The following is a 14,447-nucleotide window of genomic DNA, read 5'->3' as shown; positions in this document are numbered from 1 at the left end:
AGGAAATGCTCTCTGGAAGGGGGGCCGCTTCGGATCCGTCTAGTTCATTAAGGGCCACAGCCCAGGGCCCCAGAACTGAGAGTCCTGGGGGTCCCAACCCGCCCTAGGGAGGCCCCTGCCATCCTCTGAGCACCTCCAATCACTCTTGAGTTCTCTGCCCACTAGTGCCAGCCCAGGGCCCACCCTCAGCTCCTGGGTGCAAGGAGGATGAGCCAGAGGGGAGGAGCGCTGGAGAGCGAAGAACTCCCGCTGCAGCGGGAAGACCCCACGGGCCACGTCCAGGGTCTGGACGCCCACCGCCCTCCCCAGGAAAGGACAAACTGCTCCAGTGACCCTTCCCATCCGGGGCTGGCGGAACCCATCCTTTCCTGCCTTGGCCTCGCCCCACTCCTGGACTCTGGTGGGTAGCCCAGGATGGCTGAGCCGGGAAGCAGCCACGTGCCAGCGCCGTCACTCACCTGGTGAGGCCGTGAAGAGCAGGACGTGGGGCCCCACAGGGCCCAGTGCGCGTGTGCAGGCACCTACCCTTGCCCGGAGGCAGCCATCCAGCAGCCTCCAGGCCTCCCCGCCCTCCGCTCACCCTCCCGGGATGATCTGACCCCAGCCTCTCAGAGCCAGAGCCGAGGAAGCCACGGAACAGACGGCAAGACTTCCTGTCCTTCCCACCTCGGAGACCACGGCGCTGGATCTGCCTTCCCATACCCCCCTCCACCCCTGCTCACCACCTACCCCTGGGGGAAGCCTGGGGACGCCTCCCAGCCTCTGCAGGGGTGAGGACCTGGCTTCTGTCACTGTCCGTGACCCCTGGGCGCCCCTGCTGCTCCTCCCCCAGGAGCCCTGCTTGGCTGGGGGTGGGCCCGGGTCTCCCCACGAAGCCTCAGACCTCAGGGCGGTTGCCGACCGCGGGCTGGGCCCTGTCCCCTCCCTGCCCCCAGGAGCGCCCAGTTCCCAGCATCATAAAGCTAATCCAGGGGCTTCCCTGGTGGCACAGTGGTTGAGAATCTGCCTGCCAATGCAGGGGACACGGGCTCGAGCCCTGGTCTGGGAAGATCCCACATGCCGCGGAGCAACTGGACCCGTGAGCCACAACTACTGAGCCTGCGCGTCTGGAGCCTGTGCTCCGGAACGAGAGGCCGCAATAGTGAGGGGCCCGCGCACCGCGATGAAGAGTGGCCCCCGCTTGCCACAACTAGAGAAAGCCCTCGCACAGAAACGAAGACCCAGCACAGCCAAAATAAATAAATAAATAAATAAATAAATTTATTAAAAAAAAAAAAAAAGCTAATCCAATTTCTTGGCTGTGCTCCCCTCTGCCCCCTGCAGTGCCAGGATGGATCTGGAACCAGGGCAGCCTCATTAAAGGGATGCCTTTTCCTCCCCGTGGGAGAGTCACCCTGGGAGAGCCAGCCGTGTCCCCTCCTGTCACTTAACCCCGTGCTTCCTGCTCACAGCGACCCGGCCACACCTCCACCTTCCTTGGCTCCTGGCGGTGGGGCTGGGCGTCAGCCCCCAGGCCTGCTTCCTGGGATCCCACGCACTCGGCCCCCAGGTTCTTGTTTACCCTCCCTGCACCCCTCCCTCCAGGTGGGTACAGGGAACCCAAGGGCCTGGCCCCTGACCTCCGACCCCATCACTGGGCCTGAGATGGGCCCATGTCAGTGGGCACAAGGGACCACAGCTGACAGTGAAGGGGGAGCCAGGCAGCCCCAGGAGGACAGAGATGAAGGACGGTGTGCTGGCTTTTGTGCAAACACACACAGGAGGTCACAAAGGTCACAAAGGGCTTCGTTTCTGTAAACAGCAGGAAAGTTGCTCCCTCGGTCACTTTCCAAAAGGACACGCCCGAGACACGGGGTGATCAGTTCAGACCAGAGTCGAGGTCAGGAGGAGACACTCCACGCACACCTTCCTGCCCTCGGGGGGGTCCTTGCACTCCAAAGCTGACCTGGGGATGTCACCTCTGCTCCGGGAGGGGACAGACAGGCAGCCCCACGGGCCCCAGGCCACACACGCGTGCCCACCCCACCTGGTGCCGACAGCACAGCATCTGCGCTTCAGAGGAAACCGAACCTAGGAGTGGGCGTGAGGAAGGGGCTACAAGGAGAAAGAATGGGAAGACAGGGGCTGAGAGATGAAGGTGCAAGGCAGCCCCTCTCGCTCACACACACGCACGCATGCACCCGCTGCAGTCGGTGACAAGTCTGCTTTCTCCACAGCCGAGCAGGAAGCCGGGTGCAGAGCCATCTCCCCCTCGCCTCCCCAACGACCAGCTGCCGTTGTCCCCACCCTGCCCCTGCCGGGCAGCCTGAGCTAAAGGGCTTGCAGGAGGACTGGGGTGAGCTTCCGTGATTTGGCCTCCGTACCCCTGCCTCTGCTGGGCTCCGGGGAGGGTTAAGTGCCTCCCGCCACCCCCATCCTCAGTCTCAGAGCCCCTCCCACTCCTCCGTTCATTTCTCTGTTCCCATCTCCCTAGCACCAGGCTCACAGTTACAGCCACTACCCTCGATACTAAATGCATGGCATGGGTGAATTATGCTCTAATTGCAATATTCCCTAAGTGCTAAATTCCAGGGCCACGGCATCAGCCCAATTATGGGAAGCCCTGCTAGGGCTCTCCGTGGCCTGAGGACGCCCCATCCCACTCAGAGGCGCCTGGTCCCCACAAAGACCTCAGGGGAGCCTCCCCTGCCCGGCCACGGTCCTACCCCGGTCCCGGGGTGCCCAGCGATGGGCCTCAGGCTTCCCAGCTTCTTGGCGGAGGGCACAGAGGGCTCCACAGTCAGAGGAAACCTGGCTCTGGGGGGCAGCAGTCCTGGGCCAGGAGCACCTGGAGGCCCAGCCCCCAGGCGCCACGCCCTGCCCCGCGGGGGCGCTCCCAGGCTGCTCCCTTCTGCGCTGGCACCTTTTAGGAGTAGGTCTTAGTCCATCCGCACCGGGGGTGGAAGGACGGGAGCCAAGGAGGAGCCTGTGGGTGGCCCTAGCCGCCCTCGCCGGCCAGGCTGGGAGCAGGGCTGGGAGTTCCACGAGGATCCTGCCTTCTCAAGCCCGGACATGAAGGAGGAGCAGTCAGACACCAACTCGATCCCATTTCCCTCTGCTTTCCAAGGAGCCCCTCTCTATCCAGTCGGTCCCCACGGCCCCCAACATGCATGCGCACACATGTATGCATGCACACACGTGTGTACACACGCGCGTGTACACAGGCCTGTGTCCTGCTGCTGCTGGGAGGCAGAGGAAGCCTGTAATTAGAGAATTCGGGCCTTGCGGAGGCTTCTGGTGCCAAGCCAGCGTCCCACTCAGACAAGGCTACTGAGGCCGGGGCCCCTCCATCTCTCTGGCGCACCCGCCACGGCTCCCCCCCGCCACCCCTTCAGGGCAGGCGCTCCTGAGGCTGCCCAAGCGCCCTGGCGAGTGCCATGAAAACCCAGCACCAGCGCAGGAGGCCGACTCAATTTTGCCAAGGGGTCGCCACCTCATCTGGGAAACGTCTGTTGCTTGTGCTCAGAGTATGAATGGCCTCATCCCTGAGGACCCGCGAGCGTGTCTGTCGAGGGCTCCACAGGCGGAGCTCGTGGGAAGGGGCAGGGAGGGGAGGAGAGCCCCCAGGACGCCCCCCTCAGTGGTGCGAGATTTTGAACAGGTCACATAACTTCTCTGGGCCTTTGCCGCCTCACTGTGAAATGGGACAGGGGTGGCTGTTCCGAGGACCGCAGTGACGAGAGAGGCAAAAGCTTCATCACGGGGGACGGACCGAGGGAGAGGAGGGCTTGACGAAGCAGCGGGTCGACCCCCAGCTCCGTGTCCCCCCGGACACGCCGGCCACCGCGGCTCTGCCCACGGCGAACGCGGAGCTCCAAGGCCCCAGACGAGCAGCCAGAGATGAGCCTCTCCTGACTTCACAACAGCAGTCGGGCTCCCCTTCTTCTTCTTTCGCCCGACCCCCAATCTGGGGACTGCCCGGTAGCACCAAACCCTCCAGGGTCAGTGACCATTATAATGGCCCCAGCAACTCGTACCCCACTTTCCTAAGCGGCCAGGTCTGGAAGGGGCCTAGCAACCAACCTCCAGACCCTGGTGTTTGGTCAGAAGGTCCCACGGCCAGATAGGTGAGGAACTCTGGTGGAGGGTACCTGGGGAGGGGGCTTTCAGGACACCTCTGCGTCCCATGCATTTGGGGATCCTTCTTGGTGTGGAACTTTGGACCCCTGGCTGAAGTTCAGACGTCTTTAGGGGAGGGGCCGGTGGCCAGGGGCTCCCTGCAGTCCAGACTCACAATGACTGGCCAGGATCCAAATTTACCCATCACTCTGGCCACTACCCTGAACTCTCAGTTGCAGGGATGAAAATGAAGACTTCTGGGACAAATTCTTCCCCAAAATTAAGCTTTGGTAAGACACGGCTGGGGAGGCATAAATAGCTGCCTGAAAGTCAGAGGGATGAAACGCTGGAAGAGCGCGCAAGGAAGCTATAGCTGCTCCTTCCCTTGAGTTTTTAAGAAAAGCCAAGGGGGAAGTGCCCAGTCCAGCTATGGAACCCAGAAGGAGCCGTCTGTGTGCTAGGAGGCAACGCAATAATGATGAAAGCGCTTCCACGGCGCTCCCGGCGCTGTGCGCTGCTCCAAGCACGTTCCTGTAACTGATTCATTTAATCCTCACCAAGAACCTGTGTCACATGTGTGAGTTTCATCTCCATTCTACTGATGGGGAGACTGAGAAACAGAGTTTGGTTAACTTGCCCACAGTCGGGGTGAGTGGCAGAGCCCGAGGGAGCCCAGGCGACCCGGCTCCAGTCACCACCCGGCCTCAGATAAACATCCACGCTGTGACACTCCTCCAGGAAGCCAGGCAGCACAGCGCGGGCTTCCTGCTCACTGACAACGCAGGTCTGGACCCCAGCTCCTCCAACCGAGTGGATGACGGGTATCAACCCGCTGTCTGTGCAGTGATTGTTCACGTAGAGAATTTAGAATTTTATCTGTCCAGCGGGCTATGTTGACAGTTACCAGTTATTAAGTGCTCACTACCCTGTGGAGTGAGTGTTATCACCTCTGTTTTACAGACGAAGCTCACCAGACCTGGTCAGGTTAGCCCATTATATGCTCTCCAAGCATCCTGTATGCTCACCTAACACCTGTCACAGTTGTGATTAATTACCTATGTAATTATCCGTTTAATTGTGTTACTCACTGGACCGTAAGTGCCATGAAGGCAGGAACCAGGTCTGTTTCGTTCCCACCGAATCTCCACTGCCTAGCGTAGCCCCTGGCAGATAGCAGACCCCCAAAAACTAACGGCTGAGTGACGCAGAACCTGACGCTCAGAGCAGCTAGGGAACTTGCCTCGGCCCCAAGGAGCGCAGAATCCAAACGGCAGGGATCTCGTCTGCTGTGTTCAGCGTGGTACCCACAGCGACTAGAACAGAGCCTGGCACGTAGTAGGGCTCACCAATAAGCACTTGTTGAATTAATAAAGTCACACTCTGTAATCAGTGCTCAGGAGATTTGAACCCAGGCCTGTAGGGCTCCCAGCCTCTATGCTTCGCTGCTTCCTACGTTAACCACCCCGCCCGGTACTGAGCAAACACCTGCTACTATCCCCTCCGGCTGCCATTCCGCTTCTGAAGGAGTACCCCCATCACCCGGGACCCTGTGTTGTCTGGCTCAAGAAAAGCAAGCCCAGCTTCAGCTAGAACCTACACCAGGAAAGTCCAACTACCCAACCGCGGCGCCAGGTGAAACAGTTCCTCCTTATCCACAGCCTTGGACCACCCATGAGGACGCTCTGTCCGGGGCGGGGCGGCGAGCCCCACTGTCCCAGCCCAGGAGCCCCAGCCTCCTCCCCCTCCATCCCCACCATCCCCACACCCACTCCCAGCCCGAACACCTGCTGCCCTCTGCCTGAGGGGACCCAGCTGAGCGCCCAGCGGGAGACAGAGGGGCCAGTAGAGGTCACACTTGCCTGGGGCTGGGGAATATTGATTGGCTTGGGGAGGGCAGGGAAGAGGCTTCTGCAGGTCTCTGCTGTGCCAGGGACAGCCCTGTGGCATCTGCCTGGAAGCCGCCTGAGGGTGAAAGGGAGGATGCCCTCCGGCTGCAGTACAAAGTCAGGAGAGCCCGGCCCAGCTCCAGAAAGGGTCTCCCTGCCCCTGCCAGGTCTGCAACTAGGTGCGCGCTTTGCCCAGGGATAAAACCAACACCAGTTATGAGATGAAGCCAGTTGCAAGCTCTTCTGTAGGGAAAGGGCAACGTTTACAAACACTAACACCTTTCTCTTTCCCTGGTCCTGATCAGTGGGTAGCAGGTCCCAAAGCTGAAGAAATGAAAATTGTATTTGCGTAATCCCCCCCACCTAAAAACTGTTGCCTGGAAAAAAGTCCTGGACTGCTGAGCAAAACAGACTCTCAGTACAGTAGGCTGGGCTCTACTTCCTGGGGACAGAGGGCCAGGTCCACGTGAGGCTAGAAATGGAACGCTTACCTCTGCGTCAGCTCCCCCTTGGACAAGGCAGGGAGGGGAGGGGGCGAGCCTCAAGCACAAGAGGTGCCCAGAAAAAGCCAGGCCCCCCAGGGTCATCTGTCCAAGAGCCAGCAGGGCAGGGGAAGTTCACCGCAGAGAGGAGCCTGGGGTGAGGACCCAGGTAGCACTGGGGGCGTGGAGAGGAGAAGCGCTGGGGCCAGGCTCTCTGGGCCAGGCTGCAGTGTGCCTGGCCAGGACCCCTGGCGCTGACTCACCCCCAGAGCCCAGACACAGGCTGCAGCTTGCAGTGCCTGCCAGGCCGCTGCTCACCAGGACGCCAGGCACGTCCCACTGCATCAGAGCTGCCCTGCCCCTCCCACCGGCCCCTGTGCCTGGGTTTTAGGGGCACTGGGCACGGCTCTTTGGCTTCTCTGGTGGTAACAGAGATGTTTCTAGCAGCCTGGAGACTGGACTTGTCGGACCTAAGCAGGGGGAGATGACTTGGGAGGATTAAACCTGCCCTGTTCTTACGGTCACACCCTCTGATGAAGTGCCCATGTTACGGGGAGCTGGATGGGTGGGTTGAGGGCCATCTATTATACATGGGAGCCTCCCCCAGGGCCGAAGCAGGGGTGGGGGTTGGGGGGAGGGGGCCCCCCAGCTCTCCAGGTCAGACCCTAGCCCACCCTCCCGTCTTTCTGGGTACCCCTGGATCCTAAGGACTTCCTGGTCCTTGTGCCCACCCCACTCCAATCTGGGCAGCCCTCTCTCCCCACTGCAGTGCCCCCTCCTGGGCCACCGCCTCCTCTGTCCTTGTGCCGCTTTCGGCCACCACAGGAGAAAGCAGCGGCCAGTACTTAATCCTCTACCCTAACAGCGGAGGGGGGAGGTTGCTGCAGAGGGGAAAGATGGGGCTTTGGCGGCCCCCCTCACACACACACACACCATGGGCTGGGGGTGTCCTGGAGGCACCTGTGGAATGTGGGAATGAAAAGGGGGAAGGAGAAAGGATAAATCACCTATCTTTTCAGTTAAAAAATAACCACCCGGTGTCCTGAGACGGGGAGGGAATAGAGGCAGGGGAAGGGGGAACCCCAAGCAGGAGAGTAAATGAAGGAGCCCAGGAAGCGAGTGGGTCTGGGTGCCCAGCGGGGGAGGAGGGCTGCCGCGGGACGGGACGTCCTAGGTCTGCTGAGTCATGAGATTTGGAAGAGGTGAGGGGCGCCTCCATCTCCCTCGCGGCCCTTGTCCCAGTTCCTCCGGACCCTCACTTCCAGACAATCCCCGTAGTTTGCCTCCTCACCTTCTCCCCATCCAGGGTCTCCGCCTCCCGGAGCTCTAGGACCCTCCCTGCCCCCCCCCCACGACGGCGGGGCCGGCGGTCCCCGAAGCTTGAGGCGGGGGCAAGAGAACCTCCGTTGGAGACGGCTCAGGCGGCAGGGGTGGGCGAGACGCGAGTGGGGGGTGTCCCGGAGACGCGGGAAGGGCGGGGGGCGCAGAGGCCGGGGGTTCAGGGGACGTCGGCCGCCCCTTTGCCCTGCAGCTCGCCCCGGGGTGCCCAGGGCAGAAATCTGCCCCCTCCTCCCGCCCCAAACCGGCAGAGCAGCCGACTCCTCGCCGCTCGGGTCCAGCTCCCCAAACGAAGCTTCATCTGGACGCGTGCAAACTCCCCCCAAAGGACGGTGCGGGCGCCAGGCCCCCTTGGCCTCAAAGTTCCCCGACCCCACCCACCGCCTGGAGCAGACCCCACCCGAGGCCCCTCGGCTCAGTAGCAGAAACTTCGGAGGTGGAGGTCGGTGCCCCCCACGGCGCCGGGGTACGACTCACCGGGGTGGCCAGCCAGGAGAGACCCGGGTCCCCGACGTGAGGGGCGGCGGGCTGCAGACGACGGCCGAGGAGGCGTCCGCTCCCGGCCCGGAGTCCCGCTGCGCCCCGGCCCCAACTCGCCCGAGTGTCTTTGCCGCAAGACTTGCTGAGCTTGCAGCCTGCGCCGCTGCTAGGGAGGCGCGCGACCCGTGGTGCGCGCTGCAGTGCGGGGAGGAGGCTGGGGGCGGGGTCGGAGGAGGGCGGGGACCCGGAGGAGGGGGCGGGGTCCCAGAGGAGGGGGAAGGGAAGGGGAGGAGGGAGACGGGACCAGGAGGAGGGGGCGGGGTCCGGGGAGGAGGTGGAGAACTGACAGGAGGGGGCGGAGTCCGGGAGGAGGGGGAGAGGACGAGGAGGAGCGGGGCGGGCTGGAGGAGGTGCAGGGGGCGGCCTGCCCTGAGCAGACCCGGGTCCCCCTTCGCACAGTCCCTCTGAGCTCTCAGCGCCCCGCCCCCTTCCTGCTCAAGGTCACGGCTGCGGCTCAGGGTCAGGAAGGGTCGAAGCGGAACCGGGTCTCGTAGTCCCCGCCTGAGATGGGCTGTGTCTCTAGGGCCAGCTCCTTCTCCCCAACCCACTGCAGCTCGAGGCTCCATTAATGGCCTCAGGAGCCCGTAGCCATTTGGGATCTCTAAGCCCCTCTCCTCCCCGTCCTCCTCCTCGTAAGGCCACCTCTACCTGTAGTTGTCACCTGGAGGGAGGGGTTTCTGAGCCTAAAGGGTTGGTGAGGAAGAGGAGGATCCTTGGGAGAAGTTAAAGGTGCCTGGGGCAGGTGAGAGAACAGGGAGGGAGGGGAGGAGGAGGACCTAGAAGGAGTGGAGATGACCATTTACCACATGACAGGGGTTTCCACACGCGCTGGCCTCTCAGTGCTGAGGACAGCCCTCTAGGTGGGTGTGAGGGCGGTTTGCAGGGAGGAAACGGCCCCCGATGGTACTTTGGCCATGGAGCCGCAGACTGTCCGTGGTGGATAGAAGGGGCAGGGGTGGCAAGCACCAAGTAGAGCTCTTCCTTCCGGGGCAGCGGGAGGAGGGACACAGCGCCAGGAGCTCCTGGCAGCACGGTGCGACTATCTGAATATTCACGAGCTCATTTCCAGTCAACTTTACAACAGGACTGCAGCACCTGCCTCTCCCAGGGATGCCCAGAGAGGTTCCCGCCAGAATGCGCCTGACCTGAGGTCAGTCCTCAGTACACACTTACTGAGTGAGGGATGGAATACCGCAGTAGGAGGGAAGGAAAGAGGAAGTAAGCTTTGTGGAGGGGGGAGGGGGGAGGCGGGGAGAGAAGCAGGGCTTTTCCAGATCACTTAGCTGATAATACGAGGCAGAAATGGAGGCCATCCCAGCCAGCTTGCCTCAAGGGGATGCAAGGCCTGGGGGATCCTAAATGAAACTGAAGCTGTGCCCGCCCAAGGCCTGGAGGTCACCCCCACTCACCGGGCAAGGGGCAGAGGACGAAGCCGGGAGTGGAGTCTGAATCTGTGACCACGAGGGAGGGTGTCCTCAGGCTACCCACCTCAGCCAGCGCGTCCCAGGACCCGCTGCTTCCCTAAAGCGCTCGGGTCACTCCTTCCTGCTCCCCCCGACGGTGAATCTGCAGGACGCAGGCCAGAGAGAGGACTGCAGTCTTCTGGCACAGAACCCGGCCAAGCCAACTGGGCCGCCTTGCCGCCCACCACTCCACTCAAAACCTGTGTCGCCTGCTGGCCCCGCATCTGTTAAATGAGCCCGGGGATCTAAGGGCAGAGGGAGCCAGCCTGCCTCCCAGACTATTTAGAGTCAAGGCTATGGTCAATCTAGTTAAACGAAAAATGTGGTGTCCCTGGCCACGGCCTCCCATGTTCTTTTACTTCATCAGGACCAGCAGTGTCGGCTACAAACCTGACTGGGAGCTCAGCACCCCTGGCGTCCATTCCCCCGGGCTCAGGGGCTAGAAAAGGAAAGGGTGGGAGGGACGTCCACCGCCCACCCGCCAGTTGCTAGATACTTCCTTTTCAACTGTTTGTCCTTTGAAAGAAGAGTTCGTGGTCGTACTAGACCACCGTCTCTGAACGGCTGCTCAACTGGGCCACCAAGGCAATCCCTCTGTCTCCATGCAGCACCATTTGAACCCATGAAGGTGGGGGAGGGCTGCCTAGTTTTGAGAGTTCTCCAGGGAGAAAGAGCCCATAAGCCCCCGGTTACGCAGCTGCTCCACTTTCTACCGAACAAGTGCTTCCTGCTGTTTCATTTCTGGTTGTTCCCAGGTCGGAGACAGGGCACAGAGGGGACAGCGGCATCTCCCCCATCACGGCTCTCCCCGGGGACCCAGACTCCCTGCCCCTCCGCCCGCCGGCCGCTGAGCTGCTTAAATCATCCCATTTTTGCCCATCTTCTTCTCTTACAGGTCTGCTGGCACTTGGATTGCTCCCGCCCTCTGTTCTGGTGATGTCTTTGTCCTCACGAAGTTGTCAAAGCTCTGCTGTTGCCATTAGAGCAGACAGACAGAACAGAGCCAGAGCCGCCATAACACCGCAGGCCCCGGGCAGCTCCTGGGCCCTGCTTTCTCTTCACACCCCTCCCAACATAAACCCGCTCCCAACCCTGCCCTTCCCATCCTCCCACGGCACCCCCCACCCCATCCTGTCACTCTCTGGAGCAGTTTGCATTGTTCCTGACAATTTGGCAGACCTTGGTGAAGCTCTCCACTGAGACACCTGCTTTCCTGCTTGTGAGAGAGTGAAGGCTTTTAAAACTTCTGTGCAATTCCTGCCACTCAGGTCTTGGTGACCTTCATCTAATCTGATTTCGTAGACATACCAAGCTTAAATGTATTTTGAATTTACTTACATCAATATATTTCACACGAAAGTCCACTTAATTTTAGCTATTGCATAAAAATGCTTTTAATACAGAAACATTAACTCATTAGATGGGGCCAAAAAATGAAACATGGATAAAGTTAAATATCATACAATTCACATAATATCTTACGTTTTAATTAAAAAAACAAAAAACCCAAAAAACTGGTCTCTAAACAGCCGGTCAAGGCCAACTCCTCCAGGAAGCTGATTAAGTGAACTATAATTGTTTATTCCCCATGCAATGAACAAAATAAAAACAATTTTTAAAAGTGAGTCCAATAAAACGTTTAAATACTACAGAATGGGGAGGGTGGAGGAGGACTTCTTATCTCTAATTTCACACTGCCAGAGAGGGGGCATCTTAAGGTTTTTAGGACCATACCTGACATAGAGAAGAAATTAAGTCACAAAGATAATGATCTCAGATTTTCATCGGATCGAAGGACTTAGTGAACATCATGGGGCCTTCCTCTTTTCACATTCTTCCATCCCCTAACTTGGCTGAAAGTGAACCGGATTTCTCTTCTTTCTCAGAGTCAAAGGGAGTAATAATTTTAAACACCGGGTTTTATCACTGTATTTCCTCCTTCCTCGGTGAAGCTCCAGTCAGTCCTGTGTCCCAGGTAAATCCTCTGAGCCCGGGTTCTCACTCCCCCAGGAGAGGAGAGGTTTCTCCTGGACTATGCTGCCCCCTCCCCAGACCCCCCGGCCCTCTTGCAGTGAATCCAGAAATGCAGGAGGGGCTCTGCACAGAGGGGCGTGCCCCCCCGGCATGTGCAGGGCGCGTGCTCCGAGCTGGAAACCACAGCAGGCGGGACGACTCTTCTTTCCCAAGGCAACCATGGCTCTCAGGACACCGACCATCGAGGGGGTGAAAAGCAAATCAGTTGAGACACTTTCTGAATAATTCACCCGGGCCCTTTAGCATGCCCGCATCCATGAACCCTCTATGCGTTGAGGGCGCGTTTCAGAGCGGCCTGGCAGGGCCCGGCAAGGTGAGCAGCGGAAGCCAGAGGAGAGGACAGCAGGGGGAGAGGCCTCGATGGACACACGACCGGCTCGGGTGTCCCAGGGCCACCAGCCACCCTTCTCCAGGCCTCGGGTGCCACCCTGGAGCAAAACCTCGACTTCAGCCTCACTCGCGTGCCTCTTCTTGTCCAGTCAGAGCTCTCCCATCTCCGAGGATGTTGTGTATCAGGCACCCGCCAGGGGCTGGCGGCATGGAGGCCAACACTTGCACGCCCCCCAGGGCTCATGGCCTCCTTAGGGAAGACGGTGGAAACCACGTGCACCAACTGGAACCCGAGAGACCCCCAGGGGGACGGCAAGGGTCCCTCAGTGACTGACCAAGTGACTTTCCAGTGCCTCCAGGCCAGGTGGCAGCAGCAGGTCAAGGTGGACAGAACTGGAGAGTCGGACAGGAAGCCGCGTGGCCAGGGGCGCGTCTCCTAACTCTCTGAAGCTCAGCCCCCGAGTCTGTTGGATGGAGACTCCAGCACCTACCGAGGCACTGCTGTCACCGCTGGGAAAGGACTTCAGAAACCCTGAGCAGGACCTCGACAACAGGCAGCTACTGTTCTGACACTTTAGGGACAGGAAAATAGCCCCGCCAGGGGCCACGTGTGCTGGGACTGTGGGGTCGTGCAAGGTCAGACGCGAGGGCAAGACCATGGTGGTCGGGCCTTAGACCAGGCTGTTAGGATTTTCTTCAGAAGCGAACGGAGACCATTGAAGGCGTCTACACACAGGAGGAACCTGGTCAGGTTTGTGGTTTAGAAAAGCCACTCATGCTGGGTGGTTGGAGGCCCAGGCTGGTCCCCTCCCCTGCTGGCTTCCCAAAGGGGGCCGCATGTGTGGTGCCGGCCAGTTTGGGTTCTGAAGCCCAGCTGCCTGGGTTCAAATCTCAGCTTGCCTCCCACAGGCCTGGGTCCTTAGCAAGTGAGTTCACGTCATGGGAATGAGGGGAGGATCAACGGAGGGGGTCCAAATACCCGGCCCAGAAGGGGCTCCATTGGAGCCGGGGGTTATGTCATTCTTATTTCTGGCTCTGGGAGGCAAGTTTAATGATGGCTGTCCTCATATGCCCGAGAGGCTTAGTGACTTTCCCAAGGAAACCCAGTGAGTCTAGAAACCTCCTCCTCCTTACCCTTACCTGGGTAAGATTCAGAAGGGAAGAATCCCTGCACCCAACCCTGGCCCCTTAGGGCACTGCCTTGCAGGTGGCCTCCTGTCTGGAAGATCGGGGTGTGTGTGTGTGTGTGTGTGTCTGGAAGATCGCTGTGTGTGTGTGTCTGGAAGATCGCTGTGTGTGTGTGTGTCTAAGCTCACAAGTGGCACGGCCTGATGGGTCCTTTACCTGGGCTGTGGGTGTTGACGGGGCTTCTGCCCAGATAAGGCCCTGCTACCACAGAGCCCTTGCTTCAGGCCGGGCTAGTCGGGCCAGTCACCTGGAAGCCATGGCCCTCCCATCACTATAGGCCTTGTTTCCTCGCGCTGACTTGCTCTCGTTGCCAGGATCTCAATGGCTATGCCTGGCCTCCGTCCCGAGTGATGTGCCTTTGCCCACCCCAGGAGCCCCGAAGGGCAGGGTGCCCGCACACAGGCCTGCATCTGAGGCAGCGGATACCCAGACCTTAATGAGGCAGCTGAAATGCATTTCCAACTTGACTGAATTAACCAACCCAGTTTAAGGGGAAAAAAAAAAAGGTCACTCAGTTCTCTAAAAGTAAGGCTTCTGTAAGCTGCACCCTACTGGTGGCGGGAGAAAACCCACAGCCTTTAAGGGCATCAGAAACTTTGCTGTGGAGTTTTTAGGAATTCTTTATTGCTCTGGGGAGCCACACATCCCAAACGCTAGGCTCAAGGATACACAGAGGCCTTCCACCTTGTTTGTACGGGTTCAGACTCTTGAACCAGACTGTCTGGGTTTGAATCCTGGCTCCTCTATACCAGCTGGATGGCCTTCAGTCTTAACCTCTCTGAAATCCAGGTGCCCATCTGTGAAATGGGTACGAGAGTACTGACCTCATTGGGAGGCTGCGGAGGTTGAGTCACTCTATGCAAGGCTTTCAGAGAGTGCCCAGCACGTATTAAGGGTTGTGTTGGCTTTTATTATTTCTCGTCGTTGTTCGCCCCACACGTACATCTCGTTCTGGCCACACCGGGCGTCCTTGAAGGTGTCGTCTCTACTCACATGAGCAGAGTTCGTACCCAAGGGTCCCACTTGGAGGCAAGGCCTGTCCCTTCCCCAGAACGACGTGCAGTCAACATCTCTGATTCCCTTAGGTG

General features: G+C 59.6%; 1 protein-coding gene across 1 annotated transcript in view; it reads right to left on the bottom strand.

Annotated features, from left to right (window-relative positions):
- Window positions 1-8,445, bottom strand: part of SYT2 (synaptotagmin 2) — an 84,760-nt gene extending 76,315 nt beyond the window's left edge. The window contains exon 1 of the mRNA XM_082413254.1: window positions 8,282-8,445. The gene's annotated coding sequence lies outside the window, so the exon portion shown is untranslated. The remainder of the gene's footprint in view (window positions 1-8,281) is intronic.
- Between the last annotated feature and the right edge of the window lie 6,002 nt (window positions 8,446-14,447).

The sequence above is a fragment of the Balaenoptera physalus genome (assembly GCF_965194825.1).
Source record: "Balaenoptera physalus genome assembly, chromosome: 1".
Lineage (NCBI taxonomy): Eukaryota > Metazoa > Chordata > Mammalia > Artiodactyla > Balaenopteridae > Balaenoptera > Balaenoptera physalus.
The sequence above is the reverse complement of the archived record's forward strand: the minus strand, read 5'-3'. Positions and strand labels throughout refer to the sequence as shown.